Source organism: Erinaceus europaeus, chromosome 3, assembly GCF_950295315.1.
Source record: "Erinaceus europaeus chromosome 3, mEriEur2.1, whole genome shotgun sequence".
In the NCBI taxonomy this organism is placed as follows: Eukaryota; Metazoa; Chordata; class Mammalia; order Eulipotyphla; family Erinaceidae; genus Erinaceus; species Erinaceus europaeus.
The window spans coordinates 31,611,286-31,618,834 of record NC_080164.1 but is presented as its reverse complement, the minus strand read 5'-3'; the positions used below and the strand labels follow the sequence as shown (position 1 = coordinate 31,618,834).

At 54.9% G+C, this 7,549-nt stretch overlaps 1 protein-coding gene across 3 annotated transcripts in view; it reads left to right on the top strand.

The window, feature by feature from the left end:
* The first annotated feature begins 1,374 nt into the window (after positions 1 to 1,374).
* HPCAL1 (hippocalcin like 1) overlaps positions 1,375 to 7,549 on the top strand; it is a 110,041-nt gene continuing 103,866 nt past the window's right edge. For 2 of the 3 annotated variants that reach the window (XM_060186991.1, XM_060186990.1), the window contains exon 1: positions 1,375 to 1,822. The gene's annotated coding sequence lies outside the window, so the exon portion shown is untranslated. The remainder of the gene's footprint in view (positions 1,823 to 7,549) is intronic. The other variant, XM_007529834.3, reaches the window with a different exon arrangement.

Here is a 7,549-nt window from a genome sequence, read left to right as displayed (position 1 = left end):
CACCACAGCCAGCTTAGGCTAGGCACTCACTGCGTCATTAACAGGGGTTAACTTCCCCACTGGGTGTGGTTTTGCCTGCAGATGGGTCAGGGCTCAGAGTAGTGGAGGCTGTCAGCCTCTTGCTGCTGCTTCAGGCAGGCTGCTCCCCTCGCCCCAACCACCACCTGTTCTCCCTGCAGCCTCCTGTGTCGTGGGAGTTCACTCACGGTGGTTTTGTGGAGGAGGACTTGAAGGAGGATTTGAGTTTCCCCCTAGAGACGGGAGAAAGACAGTTTGTCTCAGCATAACACTAACGCCCAGCTCCACATTTGCGGCTGTTTCTGTGGTTACCTTTCTTCGGTGATGTTTGGGGTGGGTGGTGGTGGTAGTAGTGGTGGGAGTGTATATCTGTTTGCTCTCCCAAGGTCCAGATTTTCAGGAGCTGCTCCACTCTGGGAGGCACAGCCCCTGGACCCTGCTCTCTCCAGCAGGTGCCAGTAAGGATGGATGGATGAAGTGAAGGGATGGAGAAAGTCTTCAGGAAGCACCACTCTCCTCTGCCTTCCAGGGATGCTAACCAAGCCTCTTCCTCAGCAGCCTCATAGCCCTCCGAATGGAAGGGGAGAGTCTGAGGAAATCTGCTTTGGTCCACACATAACCCCCTTTTTAAAAGAATAATGTTTTAAAATTTTATTTATTTACCCATTCATTTACTGGATAGAGGCAGAGAGAAACTGATGTGGAAAGGGGAGACAGAGAGGGAGAGCGAAGGACAGACACCTGCAGCACAGCTTCACCGCTTATGAAGTTTCTCCCTCCAGGTGGGGGCCGGCTGCTTGAAGCTGGGTCTTTGCTCAAGGTAACATGTGCACTCTACTGGATGTGTCACCTCCGGCCGGTTGGCTTCAGTCTTTTTTATAGGTAGGGAAACTGAGTCCAGGGACCCTAAAGGACTACTAGCTAAAGCACCCAAGGAGTTGGTAAACGCAGGCAGAACTGGGGCCCAGGTGTCCCTCCTTCTCCCGGGGATCTGCCCCTCGGGAAGGTAAGTGGCAAAAGTTCCGGGGCAGTTCAAGCTGGGGGACCTGGCAGGCGGCTCAGGGCGGGTCCGGTCTCTTCCCCTTCTGGGCCACCCAGGTCGCACTTCCTGCCGGGGACAGTGCAGGCAGGGTTGCGAGCTGGCCGGCCCCGCCCGGGCGCCGCCTCCCGGCCTCTCCCACAACCGCAGGCCAGAGGCCAAAGGTCAGGGGGGCAGGGCCGGAGGTCCGCTCCGCCCCTGGCCGCGGGGCGGGGCCGGGGAGGGCGGCGGCCGGGCGGAGAACGGGCGGAGAGCGCGCGAGAGCCGGAGCGCAGCCCCGGGTCCCCGAGGCCAGAGCCCAGACAAGCGCGCCAGGGCCAGCAGGGGGCGTGACCGGAGCAGCACCGGGGGCGTGGCCTGGGTGGGGGCGTGGCCGAGGCGGGGGCGGGTCCCGGGAAACTTGAGTGTCCGCCCCCGGCCGCGCGCCCCGCCCTCAGCCCCCGCCTCTGGGTCCCGCCTTCGCGTCCTTTCCTCCGCGGGGCTGGCAGGCGGGCTGCGGCGGCTGCAGGCGGCGGAGGGGCTGACCGGCGGACGCCTTCACCTCGCTCGCTTGCTCCCTCGCTTGCGGCCGCTCCCTTTTGTCTTTGTGGGCGGCGATGAGCTTAGGGCCGGCGCAGCGGCTGCGGGCGCACCAAGGCCCGCGCTCCTAGCCACCTTCCCCGCCTCGGCGCACTCGTCCCGGCCAGCGGCCCGCGCCCGCCCCAGCTCCCGCCGCGCAGAACTTGAGCTCGGGAAGCCGGCGGACCGCGTCCTGCGCCGGAGCAGGTAGACCAGGGGCGGGCTGCGGGTGTGCACCGGTGTGCGGAGCTCCCTGCGTGTCGTGAGTGTGGAGTTGTATGTGGCCGAGGATGGCGGCTTGTCCCTGGAATGGCGTGCCCTCGTGGGCATCCATGTGTGTGTGTGCGCGCGCGCGCGCGTGTAGTGGGGTGTGCACAATTTGGACTGCGTTTGTGGGGTTGTGTGTGGGGCGCAGTTGCAGCTGGGCACCAGTGCGGTGCTGGTGCCTGGTGGGAGCGGCTGTGCTCTGGGTGGGGATGGCGGAGTGGGCGTGGGCGATCCGGCCCCGCGTCCTCCCGGGCGGGTGCAGTGCGGAGCGCTGGCACCCAGAGCACCGCAGGGTCCTGGGGGCAGCAGCCCCAGCGGCGTTCGAGGCGGGGCGGGGTAGGGGTCAGGTCCGCGAGGCCCACGTGGGTCGCCAGTGTCCTCTGGGCCACAGGAGGGGCCGAGCCACCCTCTGCCTCCTTCCCAGGCCGCGGGGCAACGCGCCCCAGCCCCGCTCCAGAGGTTGGAGTCCTGGCCCGGCCATGGTCCGCACTGCGCCCAGGGCCGGTCACGCCACTTTCCCTGGGTCGCTATCTGCAGAATCGGGGGCAGCTTCTCCCTGGGGGGACTGGGGGGGGGGCTGTCGTGGCAGTGAAAATGAGGACGCACTAAAGATAGCGCTTGACCCACCGCAATACCTGGCACACAGTAGGTGCCGCGCTCATTGGCTCTCATCTGTGTGGGTTGCGGATTTTTTATACATATCGTGGGTGGGCCGTGCACATCCCCCACCTTTCTCTGAGCGTTTCGTGCTTCTCTTCGCCGCCCGAACTTAACAGCCAAGCACAGAGATTCAAGAAAGTTTAGGCTGCCTGCTGCGCCGCCGCCTCCTGGCATCTCCGGAGCTGCGTCCAGTCGGGCTGGCGGGAGCGCGCACCCGCAGCCTCTCCGGCTGCCCCCGCTCCAGCGCTGCCAGTTGGGGCACCTCTCCTGGCTGGAGGCGGCGGCTGCGGGAGGCGACAGCCCTTCTGCTCAACAAGTGCCAAGCCCCGGGGGATGCAGCGAGTGGATCCGAGCGCGGCGCCGTGGAAGTGGCGCTTGAGCCCCAGGGCACCCCAGCCCCGGCGCGCCAATGGCCATCCCCTTTCTCCTCCAGGCCAACACCCATTCCCTCCGGAGGAAGGTGTTTGCCAGGGCTAGCGAGTCCTGCTTTGGGGCCTGGGCCTTGGACCCACTCCTCTCCCACCCCTCCTTCTTGCGGGCCTTGCAGGTCCGAGCAAGACCTCTTACGTTTTTTTAAAATGATTTAGTTTGAAGCTTCCTTCCTCGACGCTGAGCTGCAGTGGAGACGCACACCGCGCCTTCTACCATTCATTTGCGGGAGAGAGTGCTGCCAACCGCACTACAGGGACTACAGGGCTGGCAGCCGCCCAGCGGGGTGAGCTGGCTGAAGCGGCCCTGCCGCCGCCCAAAGTCTGCCAGAGACAGTGACTCCTTCCCTCTGTCGCTGTGGTTTCTTATTCTGGGGACCTTTCCTTCCCAGTCAGCACGACTCTCACCAAGGGAGCAGGCGACCTCATGGTGGCTCAAAATGGAATGAGCTGGGCAGGAGGCTGTGGATGCGTCCCCCAGTGTCCTCTGTCTCTTGGGGAAGTTGAAATGCTCTGCAGGTATATGTGATGTCTGCCAGAGCCCTCTGGTTTGGTTCCTGTGGTTAGTTTTCCAGGGGTGCCTGACCTAAACCATCAACTCTCAGCTGATGGCAATCCAAGGAATCCCAATAAATGAAAATTTCCTTCAGATTTAATGCGGCCTCTTTTCCTCCTTCCCTTCTCTCTCTCTCTCCCTCCCTCCTTTTTTCTGTTTTCTTTCCTGCCTCATAAAATGATGTTATATCTTGGAGGGGGGGGTTATGATCCGAATCCTGTTCTCTTCCCCCCAATCAGATTCAGTGTTGACGATGTAAAGAAAATCTAGTCTGCTTTTCTCAGCTGGAAAGATAGATCAAAAGCTGCTTCCCCCCCCCCCCCCAATGTAAAACTAGCCCTTTTTCTCAAGCAAACTGGCATTTTGGACCTAGGTTTATTTCTGTTTCACTTTTGCAAGCTCCTGTGATTACTGGGCTCTTGAGGTTTATTGGATGATGTGGCAGGGGGAAGGAAGGCTAAGGGGCTCTGTCCTTGGGCGTGGTGCGGAGTTCAAGATTTGCCTGCACCCTCCCTTCACAGTTCATGAAGTGGAAGTAGATGTCGACATACCGTCACAATTTGGGAGATCTGGCACTGGGCATGGGATGCCTGGAAGGCCATTCCACTTGTGGAGAAATAAGAGCAAGTCAAAACAGTAGGACAGAGATTTGCGCAAATGCCAGCCAAGGGTCCATTCATTTCCAACAAGCCCTGAGGGGGGTGGGGTGGGCAGGCTGTGGGGGAAAGGAAAGAGCCTGGACAGAGTTTTTTTTCTGGAATTAGCTGAATGCCTTGGTCTGTGAGCCAGGCTTTGCAGAATTAGAAATGTAAGCTAAGGCTGGACAAGAAGTGGGAGCCACTTGGTGTACATTCCCCAGCCGGGCTGAGCCTGGCTCCCACTCACAGAGTTCTGTCTCTCCCAGGAGCTGCTGCAGTACCATTTTATAAAGTGCACCCGGGGCTCTGCATGCACGATTCCAAGGGTTGCCATTCACGGAATATGCCACATCAGGTGTTTGTGCACCAGGCACGATGTCTACCCCTGACTCCTCTACTTCCTCTCTCAGACTTCATCTAGCACCTAGGGTCACCAAGCACTGTTTCTGAGCCAAGGGTAATCCAGGCTATGAATGAGGAGCCCCAGAGTTTATTTGGCACCGGAGAGCGAGCTCCTTGGCAGCTGAAAGTTTTTATCTCCATTGGGATCGGGTTTGTATTAGAACTTAGCATGCCGGCAAGCCCGAAATCATGCTTGTTTGTTGTGGCATAAGGCTTCCAATTTATGAGGTGCCAAGCCCAGACTTGATGGGGGATTATGTGTGTTTTGCTGGTTTGTCAGTGCCTGGTGTTATTTGTGCTGGGGAAGGAGGGTGCTTGTAGACTTTAATGACTTGCTACTTGGGGACTCGCCATGGTGCCCTCCTCCCAGCCCCCGAGGTCTCCTTGGGTCTTTTAGCATGTCTGTGCCCACTCAGAAGCCATGCATCTGTGCATCTCTTGTGCCTCTTGTCCTGTCCCTTTGGGTTGAAATTTTAATCAGGGGATGATAGAGGGTAATCGTATATGGAGATACTGGAGGGGGCTTTGGGGCTCTATCAGTGCTACTTATTGATTGGGGGGGGCTTTCATGTCATTTCCCATCTCTCTCTCTCTCTCTCTCTCTCTCTCACACACACACACACACACACGTCATTTCCCATCTCTCTCTCTCTCTCTCTCTCACACACACACACACACACGTCATTTCCCATCTCTCTCTTTCACACGCACGCGCACACATGTGGCTGGAGTTTGGTGACTTGGGTTTTTTTATGTAAGGGCCGGTAATCGATGCAGTTTGACAGGTGGAACATTTCTTAGGCTCTGATGAGCAAGATACTCATCCAAAGGAATAAAAAAAAAATTTTGTTTTATCATCTGAAAAGCACAGTAAATCCTTTAGAGAGCCCTACCTTGGCCAAGTTGTTTCAAGTAAAATTGAATTTCAAAGGCGAAGCTTCATATTTCTGTATTTATGAGGCCTGGCTCACTAAAGATGCCCTCTGAGATTGCAGACTCCTCTGCCTGCTGGGGAGTGAGGCAGGGTTGATACTTTCTCGGGTGCTCTTTTATTTATTTATTTTATAAGCTAAGTGTGCCCCCATCATTTTCCCACCTTGTTAAGCCAATAGCCAGTCTTTTCTTGGTATTGTCTTTTTAGTGATGAAACCAGGAGGTGGAATGGGCAGGTGTGGGGTTGGGGGGGGGGTGGTACAGGCTTCAATCTTACCTGCCTCATTAGGCAAGAAGTCTGCTTTGAGGAGAAAGTGATGGGTGAGTCTTTGACTCTTGGCTAAGGCACACTTAGGATCCTTCAATTTTCAAAAGATGTTTTTATTTATTAACATGGGAGAGGGAGGGTGGGGAGGGTGACAGCATCAGTCTGGCATATGTGATGCTTGGGATCAAACTCTGGGACCTCATGCATGCGTGCCCAGTGTCCTACCTGCTTTGCCACCTCCTGGGCTAGAATTTTTACATTCTTGCTATGTAGTCAAAACAGGAAAAAGACAGGAAAAAGGCTTTTTTTTTTTTTTTGGGGGGGGAGCTATATAGTTCCTCCTCTTGGAGGCCTTCTGTGATTGCCTTAATATCTTGATTCCCTAGTTGAAATATGCCTTTGCAGGTGGTGGAGATCATATAATGGTTATGTGAGAAAGACTTTCATGCCAGAGACTGGTGGTGACACTTGGTTGAATGCACACATTACAATGTGCAAGAACTCAAGTTCAAACTCCTGTTCTCCACTTGTAGGGGAAAGCTTCATGAGTGGGGAAGCAGTGCTGCAGGTGTTGTAATTATTATTATTATTTTTAATATCATTGTTGTAGTTATTGGTGTTGTTGTTGGATAGGACAGAGAGAAATGGAGAGAGGAGGGGAGGACAGAGAGGGGGAGAGAAAGATAGACACCTGCAGACCTGCTTAACCCGCTGTGCTACCGCCAGACTCCCCCCTCTTATATATTTTTTTAACTAAGCATTTTACTGAGATACAGTGTTCATACCAAGAAGTGTACCTGCTTAGAGTGCACGATTCTGTGTTTGTAGTAGATTTACAGAGATGTGCAGACATACCCATCTTCCTGTTTCAGAACCTTCCTGTCACCGAGAAAGCTATCTCCTGTCCATTTGCTGTCACATCCCACCCCAAATGTTGCCAATTGTCCCATCTCTCTAGATTTGTCTCTGTGTCTCTCTGGCATAGATCTGGCTCATGGGCTTCATATAAGAGGCCTTCCTGGAGGCAGAAGGTTAGAATTGGTCCCCCGCTCAGCACTGATGATGTCAGAGTGTCTGAGCTCTCAGGTTCCTGAAGGATGCCCGGCTCTATGATGAAACCATTAGGCCTTGCCAGCCCCATTTCCCTCCCTTGGCACAGTGCCAGTGTCTGTGACAAGCCAGGCATGCTGATGGGGACAGCCAGAGTTGTGAATTCCCGAGTGCCCAGCAGAGTGTCAGAAATGAAACCACAGAGCGTGAAGTTTCAACGTGGAGCCTGTTATGTACATGACTTTTTTTTTTCTCTCTCTCTTTCTTTCCAGCCAGAACATGGGAACAAATTGGGTCTTTTAAAGAAATTTTTTAAAAGAAGATTTTATTTATTTACTTATTTATGAGAAAGGAGGAGGCAGAGAGAGAAAGAGAATAGCTATCACTCTGGCACATGGCGTTGCTAGGGATCAAACTTGGGACCTCAATCCTGAGAGTCTAACACTTTATCCACTGTACCACCTCCTAGACAGCTCATGTTCTTTTAATGTGGTATCTGGGAGTAAACTCAGTCTCGCTCATGTTCGAATCCCTTGAGCTGCCTCTCAGCTCACTTTTTATTCTGTATTTTGAGAGAGACAGCAGACGGGGTGGGGGAGACACCAAAGCACTGCTCCACCATACTTCCAAACCCATTAAATATTGTATTTCACTTATTTTTATTTTGGATAAAGACTGAGAAGTTGAAAGGAAAGGGGGAGATGGAGAAAAGGAGAGAGACACCTGCAGCCC